The sequence below is a fragment of the Pelophylax lessonae genome (assembly GCF_965119305.1).
Source record: "Pelophylax lessonae genome assembly, chromosome: 1".
Taxonomy (NCBI): domain Eukaryota; kingdom Metazoa; phylum Chordata; class Amphibia; order Anura; family Ranidae; genus Pelophylax; species Pelophylax lessonae.
In genome coordinates, this window is record NC_138768.1 from 607,455,645 (window position 1) to 607,468,690 (window position 13,046).

The window sequence follows — 13,046 nt, forward strand, 5'->3', positions numbered from 1 at the left end:
GACTGATTATGGCTGTTTGGTGTCTATTTGCCCTTTGAAACTCCCTTTCAGACAACATTATTAAAACTCTACAAGGGGGCAATTTCATAGTTAAACCTGTAAAGTTATAAACGTCTGACTTAATATTCAGAAGTTTGCAGCCCATTTGCAACTGGTTCTCTTTAAGGTGTTTTAAGATGACAGTGGAATTGTGCTTTTGGACAAATGGTTTAACATTCCCATTGACACATTCCTAAACCTTATTGACATCCTTCCAGAAGAGCTGCAGCTGTTATAGCTGCAAAGGGGGGGGGGGGGGGGGGTCAACTCGATATTGAACCCTACGGACTAAGGACTAGGATGGCATTAAAGTTCATGTGCATGTAAAGGCAGGTGTCCCAATACTTTTGACAGTTTAGTGTATATGACTTGAAGAGCTTGTATATATATATATATATATATATATATATATATATATATATATTCAGCATTCTTGTATACAGTATACTTTATGTTTTAGTATAACAGATGAACAGTCTGTGTTAGACTAACAGTACAATAGCCGATTTTTGCTAAATGGCACAAAAAATGCTGAGCATTGTCATTGATAAATATATATTGCAAATTACATTACCCTCAGGGTAAATCAGAAATCTATAAATTACCTTTTACAGGAGATTACCCCGACTGATACTGTAGCCTCTTCCTCTAGTTAGGCTGTTAGGCTGAAGTTAGTTTTTGGCTTTACTGCAATCGGTGGAGCAGTAATCTACTGTTTTTGTCTGGCTAAGGCATCTTAAACTGGGTGTTTGATTCCTTCCACTTGCTTCTGGAAGAAGCTTCCAGAATATAGGGCAGGGAAAGTCAAATGACCAGTATGAATATTTATCATGCCTCAGTAATTTCCTGGAAGGGGGTATCCAGAAGGTAGCTGGGGTGGTGCTAAATGTTTGTGAGGTCTTTCCAGATTTTTCTTTCCTCTCCAGTTAGGGTTCCAGGTCTCGTGGGGCTGCTGCCCCTGGGAGATAGCTAGTGAGACAAGGACTTGCAGTACGGGTCTCAGCAGGAGTTGAGATGAGAGCCTGGAGAAGATTGTTTATGAAGATTTTTTTGTGCTACAGTCTGGAGAAGACTGGTACAGGATTAGTGCTGGAGGGACTGTAAAAAGTAATGGTCTGAAGAAGGATCTTTTGTCTCCCTCACTGAAAATCTCCCAGTGGAAGCTAGATGGTAGTCAGCTCCTGGGACAGTGTGAGTAGGACATGATTTGGGGCTTTCATGTGTGACTGCAGTTATAAGGGTTTATTGTGAAGATTGTCCTCCCATTAATTTCTATTATCATGTTGGAGTATTAAACATTCCTTAGTCTAAACCTGTATTGTCAGTGTCCATGGAACTGTGATTATGACTGGCAGCCTCTGTACAATGTGGGAGACCTGGGCATATTCTCAGTGACCTCTCAGAGGAAAAGTGCTACAGTATCAAGCTTCCTAAGTATACATTATTTTTGAATATTTACCTTTCTGCAAGTATAACTATATAATATAACTTCTCAAATTTTTTTAAAAACTATTTTCTGTAAGTATTTTAGAACTGCATGTCTCTTTTGAAATACACATTTTAAAATCAGCATGCTGGTTGCCATTAAAAACGGGTGGCTACAAACAACATGATTTTTTTCTCAATATTATTATTATATAGGATTTATATAGCACCAACAGTTTACGCAGTGCTTTACAACTTGAGGGTAGACAGTACAAATACAATGCACTTTAATACAGTAGGAATCAGAGAGCCCTGCTCGTTAGAGCTTACACTCTAAGAGGGAGGGTCAAGAGATACAAGATGTAATAACTGTGGGGGATGGGCTGATGGAGAAAATAAAAGTACAGTTGTTAGGTGGTTGCCAGATAGGCTTCTCTGTAGAGATGTGTTTTCAGGGATTGTCTGGAGGTGGACAAAGTAGGAGATAGTCAGACAGATTGGAGTAGAGCATTCCAAAGGATGGGAGAGGCTCGGGAGAAGTCCTGGAGGCGGGCATGGGAAGAGGTGACAAGGGAGCTAGAGAGCAGGAGGTCAAGGGAGGAGCGAAGAGAAAGATTTGGTTGGTATTTTAAGACCAGGTTAGTGATGTAGCTGAGTGCCAAAGTTATGGATGGCATTGTAAGTTAGTCAGGTAGGTTGAGTGGTAGCCAATGGAGGGATTGGCAAAGGGGGGTAGCAGACACAGAGTGGTTTGTAAGGTGGATGAGTCTGACAGCAGTGTTCATGATGGACTGAAGGGGGGATAGCCTATTTAAAGGTAAGCCAATGAGAAGGGAATTGCAGTAACCAAGATGAGAGTTGACCAGGGAGTGGAATAGAAGCTTTGTGGTGTCAATATGATAAATATTCAGTGAACTTTCATCATAATTAGTTAGTTTTCTGCATAAAAATGATAGCGAAATCACTGACAAACTGGTAGATATATAGTATGGCAAACTGATTTTGTAGCAGGGCAGAAGGTTGGTCCAAGCTGGACCAATATCATATGCAAAACAATCCATACTTGAGTTAAGCTTTAATGTCAATTTCCAGACAAAATGAATATTATAGCCATAGTTAACTGATATTATAGTTATAAACAGTTATTTTCAACATCTATATAACTACTCAATATAAAGGAATTGATTTTATAGATGATTTTCTAAATTTTTTTGATAGGACAAGTTCTTCCCTCTTAAATATATTTTAAATATTTAAACGTAATGTTCATATTCAGTAAAAAACGTTTGGTCCATGGCCTTGTATTTCTATACTAACCAAACTCCTTCTGTCATTTTTTCAACCACACTTTTGAAAAAAAAATGTAGACCTTTGTTTTTGAAGTAGAAAGTACTTTGTCAGGCTGGTATTGGTTGTCTGTCAAAGACACTACAGATCGGTTCCTAGGGATTTTATTATGATGACAATTACTATTTCATGGAACGGTCAACTCTCTCATATATTGTTCCACAAGGTGGTGCTGTGCTTCTGTACATGTCTATGTAGTTAGCATAATGAAATAAAACACGTGCTTTCAATTTTAGGATTCAGAAAACTATAAGTACTTTGGTTTTACATTTAAACTGTGTAGGTTCTGGTTTATTAAAACCGGAGTAAAGAAAATCGGAAGAAAATAGGTTTGTTGCCCAGAGTGATAAATCAGAATTCTTGTTTCATTTTTACCGTAAAAGAAATATGAATCCTGATTGATTGATTTGGAAACATCTCCAGACTTGTGCCTGTTCTATTTCTTTAGTTTTACAGACCCAAAAACTTCAAAACAATTACATCTATCCATCTATCTATCTGTCTGTCTGTCTATCTATCTTTCTATCTTTTTTTATCTATTTGTGCTGTAACCATTTGCTATCTATCCTTGAATATGAAATGACTGACGTATGTTCAAAATTGTAACATGTCATCCCTAAAATAAATCATTCCACACATTTTTTATTAGTAGAGTGGACCTGAACTCAAACAGAAATGCTAGTTGTATTTAAGCAGTGCCCTTAAAATGTACCTTTTGTCTGCAAATTCCCCAGGAAGTAGCAGTCACTTCTTCTGGGGATTTGGAATGAGATTTGATTATGTCAATACTGTGCAGCTCATTGTTTTCCTTACTGAAGGCTCTACTGCCCCTACCATGATGGCCACCTTTACACAGCAGCACAGTACAAAACAAGGCATTGCAAGTAATGGAGAAAAATGAACTGCAGGGATATCACAGGTCAGGCAGTACTGGTTAAGGGTATTTGACCTTTGACAGACTTCTTTGTCTACATGTAGTAAAACCCCTAAGGAGCCGCAAATAAACTGGATCCCCAATTCCTGCTCAGCCTGGAACACCAAATTTTCACAGGCACTCCAGAGTCAGTGAACAGTCCGTGAATTCGTTTTTTGTTATTTATTAGGGTTAATAACTTGGATAGAGATCGGAGGTTATGGGATGCCCACTTGACTTCAGCAACAAAACTTTTTGAGCTGCTATACAAGATCCATAGTGTGCTAGCGAACATATATACTTATCTGTGATATATCCAGTGTCCAGCTGGTGATCGCTACAGCACCCATAACAGATGTGCCTTTATCCAGGAACATGTGCGATGGGAATTTGAATGATTCTGTATCTACTGGCTTCTGCAGATCGCACCCCTGGTGGCCACCCTTTAAAGGTTCTTCGCTTTATCGTGCCCACCTTAGAACGGATACAACTACCAATGATCAATCCGATGTTTTTCCCCCAGATATCAATGGCATCCGAAGAAGTTGCATCTTCTCAATGTAACAAGAATCCTGGCTGTATTAATAGCCAAGAAGAGACTGACTCTATTCTGTTTCCCCCAGATGAGGACAAGGCATTTGAGACTGACACTACCATGGACATATACCGTGAAATCAAACTTCTGAAGTAAAGACGTGTTGACCTTGATCTACGTGGACAGACATTATCCGAATATTAGCGGACCAAGAAAATCCCGAGGGGCTTTCGCATCAAAAATCAACCGACAATTGGTTGCGATGAACGTGAGTCCTATGAGAAATGGTGTGAGGTTTTAACTCAAAATTCTCTTAACTAAATGCTGATCTTTATCGAAGAAGTAAAAGTGCAACTGTGCCAAGTAAACAGAGAATTGGCAACTCTTGAACTTGCCTTTCAGGACAAGGACAATCAAGCAGGGACACTTCAGAAAATTGAGAACGAAATAAAAATTTACGCGGAACAACAGAAACAAGCAAAGCATTACAAACTTAAAATTGGCAATCAGGACTACCAGGAGGGTAGAGTCTATCCCTGGCTCACAGGTCCCACCCGCGCTAGAAGGAGACTCCGTACACATCCTTTTGGTACAACTTACAAAGGCAATCAACCTTCTACATCAGACAGCGATCACCCCACTGAGAATCCCTCTAAAGGTAGTAAAGCCGGAGCCAGTGCAGGGCATTCTGGACGAAGAGGATGCAGAAGAGGACGCAGAATTGCCGCTCTTTTTTTGTTTATAGCACAAAGAATAAAAATTGCAGAGGGGATCAAATACCACTAAAAGAAAGCTCTATTTGTGGGAAAAAAAGGACATCAATTTTATTTGGGTACAGCATTGCACGACCGGGCAATTGTCAGTTAAAATAACGCAGTGCCGTATCGCAAGAAATGGCCTGGTCATTAAGGGGGTAAAACCTTCAGGTTCAGAAGTGGTTAAAGATGTAAAAATTTACCTACCTGAATGAGCCTGTATCACTTCTGGAGGCTCTTGCCTGGCTGCACTGTAAGTTTCTGGATGACCTTGACTCTCCAAGATGACAATGTTTTGCTATAAGTTCCTCCTCCGGACTTGCCTGATGGAAACAGAAACAGCATTCTGGAGGATTTTGCCTAGTAAGCTGCTTGAAGGTAGGCATTTTAGACACTTGGTACATCCACTGTAGGCTAGGTACTGTTTCTGCTGGAAAGGATGGAACCGCCACTTTGTTTGTAAGATGAAAACAGAAGCCACCTTGGGAACAAAGGTGCTCGAGAAGCATAGGCCCTCGAGGAAAAATTGTCATCATACAGGCGCTTACGACCACCCTGCCTGAGGATGGGTTTGTTGACCAAGGACTGTGCTTTAAAGTGGATTTTCGGCCTCAGAAATGTTTTTTCAATAAAAATACCCCCGAGACAGTTAGGGCTAGTACATTCCATAATGTATAGCCTCTCAACTGTCCCAGGTCGCTCTTACCTTTTAGAAGAAGTACTTACCTTGAAAATGTCTTCTCCAGCGCTGCCATCTCAGGTGTGGGCAGCTGAAGCCAGTGCGTCCTCTTCTATAAATGTTTAAGGCCCCTTTCACACATACGGACCGTTTATTTCATCAGTTCAGTCACATTTTTTTCTCATCAGTTTTTTCAATCAACATCAGTTTCACATCCGTTTTTCATCCGTTGTCATCCATTTTTCATCTGTTGTCATCCGTTTTTCATCTGTTGTCATCCGTTTTTAATAGGTTGTCATCTGTTTTTCATCCGTAGTCATCCGTTTTTCATCTGTTGTCATCTGTTTATCATCCGTTGTCATCTGTTTTTCATCCTTTGTAATCTGTTTTTCATACGTTTTTCATCCGTTGTCATCCGTTTTTCATCCATTGCCATCTATTTTTCATCTTATCGGTTTTTTAACGCATAAAAAATAGAGCTTTCAGCCGTTCAAAAAAAAACTGAGGTTAATGGAAGCAGATGAAAACGCATGTAAATGAATGATCATCCATTTGCATCCGTTTTTTCCATAGGAATGCATTGATGTCCGTTTTTCATCCGTCAACGAAAGCTGAAATAAATACAAAACACAAAAAATTATGTTTAAAATAGATTTTCATATACATTTATTTAAAATTATACACATCAAAGTTGGCATAGCTCAGATTTTTTTATGCTTTTGGATTTCTGTTCAATTCCATTGCTTCCTTCCGGTGTCATGTCTCTATGATTTCCACTCTCTCTGTTATCTCTTTATCTTCTTTCTTTTCTCTTATTTATCCACTGATACAGTGCTCCAGCTTTCAAATGAAACATATTATGGAGGATGGTATGTAGAGGTAAGCACACAATTCCTTTAGGATATTTTATGGTCTCTGTTATAGCCAGTTTTGTTATAACAGAACAGCAAATGTATCTAAAACCTGATTTATTTGTGCTTTAAGGGGGTTTCAAACTGAATTGCAGGAAATTAATGAAAACCTTCGATAAACACAAAAATCAGTTCTGTAAATTAAGTCACGACAAAAAGTAGAGTATTTTTCACTTTTTAATATATTTTTTAATTTGTGAGCAAAATAAATAAAGAAAATTTGCAACACACACTTCTGGATCTATAAATATATGTATATATATATATATATATATATATATATATATATATATATATACAGTATCTCACAAAAGTGAGTACATTACTCACATTTTTGTGAGGGGTGTACTATAACAGTATATCAGTTATATTAGTTATCACTATAACAGTGTAAATTTTCTGTCCCCTCAAAATAACTCAAAACACAACCATTAATGTCTAAACCGCTGGCAACAAAAGTGAGTACACCCCTAAGTGAAAAATGTTCAAATTAGGCCCAAAGTGTCAATATTTTGTGTGGCCATCATTATTTTCCAGCACTGCCTTAACCCTATTGGGCATGGAGTTCACCAGAGCTTCACAGGTTGCCACTAGAGTCCTCTTCCACTCCTCTATGACGACATCACAGAGCTGCTGGATGTTAGAGACCTTGCACTCCTCCACCTTCCATTTGAAGATGCTCCACAGATGCTCAATAGGGGTTTAGTTCTGGAGACTAGGGATGATTAAACGGTTCGGGTCGACCATTGGTTCCACCCGAACATTGGGTGTTCGAACTTCGGCCGAATTCCGAACATTTTGCGGTAAAAGTTCGGAATTCGGTCACCCGAACCACCCAAAATGCAATGGGACAGGAAGTGGGCTTTAAAAGCCCGTGATTGGCCCAGAAACGCCAGTAAAAGCCAATGAGGTCGCAGGAGTCTGCTAGGAACGTGATTGGAGTGACTACGGGGACCAGAGGCCAATCAGGAGTGAATACGCCCCCCAGTATATAACATAGCCCCGCCTAACCTCTAGCACTGTAATACAGAGGCTTTGGAAGAGAGTGGAAGCATTTGTGTTTCTCCTGCTGTGTTAAACAACGTTGCTGCATAGGTGATTGCTTTTAAAGCTCCATATCAGCAGAAGAGCAGTCAGCTTACAGAAAGATTGTCAGTGTAGTTAGGAATACAGCGATTTTGCTGTTTGAGTTAGAAAAAAAAAAAAAAAATTAAAGGGACAGTGTCAGTTAGAAATTATCTTCTGCTGTATGGAGCTGTTCTTTTAGTGTGAGGAAAGGGATATGCAGTGTAGTTAGGGTACTATATACCACTATAGTTAGATTCAATAATCTAGTTTTTGTAGGGATACATTTAAGTGTCAGCGTTCCATCTAGTGAGCACGTTGCACTGCTGATATATCTACAGCAGGTATACGTGCTTGCTAGTCAGCTATTGTGCAAAATACATTTCAGCGATACACACATCTGCTGTATTTAGCGACAACTTTGGGTCGCATAGCAGTGTGCGTTTTGCAGGTGAATTTCACCGCGCAGAGTTGCCAAAGCCTCAGTGACAACTTAACGGCTGTTCTTGTTGTAAGCGTTAAGTCCACTGCAAAAAGCTTTGCTACTCTGCGTCACACACATCTGCTTTATTTAGCGTCAATTTGGGTCGCATAGCAGTATGCGTTTTGCAGGTGATTTTCACATCGCACAGTTGATAAAGCCACCAATGACCCTGCATTAAAGGCACTGTGTATTGCTCTGGCACTACATAAACAAAGACTTTTGAAGGACTCTGTTCTTGCTTAGTTGGATGTTTTGGATTATTTATGCAATTTATGCACTTTATTTATTTGCACTTTATGAAAGGAGGGTAACACCATCCCTGCGCTACTGAAATTCTAAGAAAAATAATCTGTTTTTTTGTGATGAATTTTAATTTATGTATAGTTGTCACTGAGGCTTTATCAACTGTGCGATGTGAAAATCACCTGCAAGACACACACTGCTATGCGACCCAAAGTTGTCGCTAAATAAAGCAGATGTGTGTGACGCAGAGTAGCAAAGCCTTTTGCAGTGGACTTAACGCTTACAACAAGAACAGGCGTTAACTTGTCACTGAGGCTTTATCAACTGTGCGATGTGAAAATCACCTGCAAGACGCACACTGCTATGCGACCCAAAGTTGTCGCTAAATACAGCAGATGTGTGTGACGCAGAGTAGCAAAGCCTTTTGCAGTGGACTTAACGCTTACAACAAGAACAGGCGTTAACTTGTCACTGAGGCTTTATCATACACATTGGCTGTGGAGTTGATTAGGAGCAAAAGAAAGGCGCGTTTGAGCAAAAAAGTCATTTTTGAAGGTTTGGCATGCTATAATTCTGGTTCTGGACATGCTATAAAGCAAACTCATTTTTTTTAAATAATTTTTTCAATAATTGGCTGTCTATCAAAAATGACAATTTTTAAGAACTTTTTTTTGCCTGATTCATAGTCCCTGGGGCATGACCCAGAACCCTAGGCACTTTTTAGGGGCATTTATTAGGTTTTAGGGCTTCAAAATGGTGTTTTTTGATTCCCGAAGTTCGGGTTCCATTGATTTCAATGTGGTCCGGGAATCCGAACCAAACTTTCGGGAAATTCGGGTGTTCTGGTCGAACCGAACTTTTCAAAAGTTCGATCATCCCTAGTGGAGACATGCTCGGCCAGTCCATCACCTTTACCCTCAGGTTCTTTAACAAGGCATTGGTCGTCTTGGAGGTGTGTTTGGGGCCGTTATCATGTTGGAATACTGCCCTGTGGCCCAGTCTCCAAAGGGAGGGAATCATGTTCTGCTTTAGTATGTCACAGTACATGTTGGCATTCATGGTTCCCTCAATGAACTGTGCCGGCAGCACTCATGCAGCCCCAGACCATGACACTCCCACCACCATGTTTACCTGTAGGCAAGACACACTTGTCTTTGTACTCCTCACCTGGTTGCTACCACACACGCTTGACACCATCTGAACAAAATAAGTTTATCTTGGTCTCATCGGACCACAGGACATGGTTCTAGTAATCCATGTCCTTAGTCTGCTTGTCTTCAGCAAACTGTTTGAAAGGCTTCTTGTGCATCATCTTTAGAAGAGGCTTCCTTCTGGGATGACAACCATGCAGACCAATTTGATGCAGTGTGCAGCGTATGGTCTGAGCACTGACAGGTTGACCCCCCACCCCTTCAACCTCTGCAGCAATGCTGGCAGCACTCATATGTCTTTTTCCCAAAGACAACCTCTGGATATGACGCTGAGCATGTGCATTCAACTTTTTTGGTCAACCATGGTGAGGTCGGTTTTGAGTGGAACCTGTCCTGTTAAACCGCTGTATGGTCTTGACCACTGTGCTGCAGCTCAGTTTCAGGGTCTTGGCAATCTTCTTATAGCCTAAGCCATCTTTATGTAGAGCAACAATTTTTTTTTCAGATCCTCAGAGTTCTTTGCCATGAGATGCCATATTGCCATTAGGTGCCATATTAAACTTCCAGTGACCAGTATGAGAGAGTGAGAGCAATAACACCAAATTTAACACACCTGCTCCCCATTAACACCTGAGACCTTGTAACCCTAACGAGTCACATGACACCGGGGAGGGAAAATTGCTAATTGGGCCAAACATGGGCATTTGCACTTAGGGGTGTACTTACTTTTGTTGCCAGCGGTTTAGACAATAATGGCTGTGTGTTGAGCTATTTTAGGGGACAGCAAATCTACACTGTTATACAAGCTGTACACTCACTACTTTACATTGTAGCAAAGTATCATTTGTTCAGTGTTGTCACATGAAAATCAAAAGGCAACAGTAACTCAAATAACCACTCGTTACAACCAAGGTATGCATAATACCATCTCCAAACGCACAACACATCGAACCTTGAAGCAGATTGGATACAGCAGCAGAAGACCACACCTGGTGCCACAACTATCAGCTAAGAACAGGAAACTGAGGCGACCATTCGCACAGGCTCACCAAAATTGGACATTAGAAGATTGAAAAAACGTTGCCTTGTCTGATGAGTCTCAATTTCATCTGCGACATTCAGATGGTAGGGTCAGAATTTGGCGTAAACAGCATAAAAGCATGGTTCCATCCTGCCTTGTATCAACGTCCCAGGCTGCTGGTGGTGGTGTAATGGTGTGGTGATATTTTCTTTGCACACTTTGGGCCCTTTAGTACCCCATCATTAGTATCCATAAACACCACGGCCTACCTCGGTATTGTTGCTGACCATGCCCATCCCCTTTATGACTACAGTGTACCCATCTTCTGATGGCTCCTTCCAGCAGGATAATGCACCATGTCACAAAGCTCAAATCATCTCAAACTGGTTTCTTGAACATGACAATGAGGTCACTGCACTCCAATGGCTTCCACAGTCACCAAATCTCAATCCAATAGAGCACCTTTTGGATGTGGTGGAATGGGAGATTCGCATCATGGATGTGCAGCCGACAAATCTGCAGCAACTTTGTGATGCTATCATGTCAATATGGTCCAAAATCTCTGAGGAATGTTTCCAACACCTTATTGAACCTATGCCATGAAGAATTAAGGCAGTTCTGAAGGCAAAAAACAAGTTCAACCTGGTACTAGCCAAGTGTACCTAATAAAGTGGCCGGTGAGTGTATATGTGTTTCTGCACTCCCACCTAGGTGGCGCGCGCATGCACTGGATGTCAACAGAGACACAAAATGGAGCTCTGCCTACGTTAACAAGGTAGAGTTCCATTTTGACAGGGGGGAAGTGATGGATTTTGTGTCCCTGCAAAGCAGGGAATAAAATCCATCACTCCCTTTAGTATAAAGCACCTAACACAGTACACAAAAACGCTGGCTAGGCACACAGTTAACCCTTTGATCACCCTAGATGTTTAACCCCCTTTTCAGCCAGTGTCGAAAGAACAGTGACAGTGCATATTTCTTAGCACTGATCACTGTATTAGTGTCACTGGTTTACACAAAGTATCAAAAGTATCAGTTAGTGTCTGATTGTCTGCCGCAATATCGCAGTCCTGCTATAACTTGCTAATCGCTGCCATTACTAGTAAAAAAAAATTTAAATAAATAAAAATTCCAGTAATATACCATAGTTTGTAGACATTGTAACTTTCATGCAAACCAATCAATATACGCTTGGGATTATTTTTCCAAAAACATGTAGCAGAATACATATTGGCCTAAATTTATCAAAATAAAGAAATCAGATTTTTTTTCAATTTATTATTGGTTATGTTTTACAGCAGAAAGTAAAACAAAAATGTTTTTTGTTTCAAAATTGTTGGTCTTTTTTTTATATATTTCACATAGCACAAAAAAAAATTGCAGTGGTGATCAAATACCACCAAAAGAAAGCTCTATTTGTGGGAGAAAAGGACAAACATTTTATTTGGGTACAGCGTTGCATGACCGTGCAAGTGTCAGTAAAATAACACATAGTTGTATCGCAAATAATGGCCTGGTAATAAAAAGGGGGGTACATTTTCCAAAGCTCAAGTGGTTAATTAGATCCCTTGTCTATGGGACTTTGGTATAGACATTAGATAGTAAGTAAAAAAAAAAAAAATGACTGTAGTTGCAATTACCAAGGCTTCCTCAACAAACTGTCCATTTTTCAAATCAAATTTATATTTATTGTGTTTGGTATTAACCCTGAGGAAGGGTGCACAGATCCATGAGACACGGTTGCTTGTCATAACTCTTCAGTAAATGTTTCTCGTCACAAAGGCCAATTAGGATCCTTCTTGGTTACGAGTGCTAGCAATCCCATTTTCTCTTATTTAAAAAGGTCATTCAGGCACTTAAAAAAAAAAAAAAGAAAAGTCAGCAGCTACAAATTCTATATGTATTTGTATGTACAAATAACTTTAAATAATAAGACACCTACCTATCCAGGGATCCAGTGTTGTACACACCTAGGCCATTTTCTTGCTTGTCTTCAGGTCTGGGTATATCATGTTGAGTGTGGGAAGACTGGTGGAAGCATGTCCCAGAAGGTTGTGGATGGGAGGGAGGCAAATTTCAGGTGGAATCGTGCAAGCCATTCCAGTGGAAGTGGGGATTGGGAAGCGGTTGAAAAAAAAAATACCCGCTCCCCTCCTCCCAAAAAAAAAAAAAAAAGTGGAAGGGGGGGGGGGGGGTGAGGTGGGGGGGGGGGAAGAGTGGAACCTCTGATTTTCAGTAAAGTTCTGCTTTAAAGGGTAACAAAAATAAATAGCAAATAAAGAAAAAATAATATAGCGCATACGATTGCGACACAAGTCATATTGTTATTGAATGTTATTAAAAATAACATTTCCTTTTCAATCTGCAGCTGTTGTAATTTTCTGAAAATACAATGCAATATGGCTACCTGGAGGTGTTCTGTACACAGAATGTGTACTGACCACACCCCAGAAGCATAATTTCCTGCTTGTGTGATTG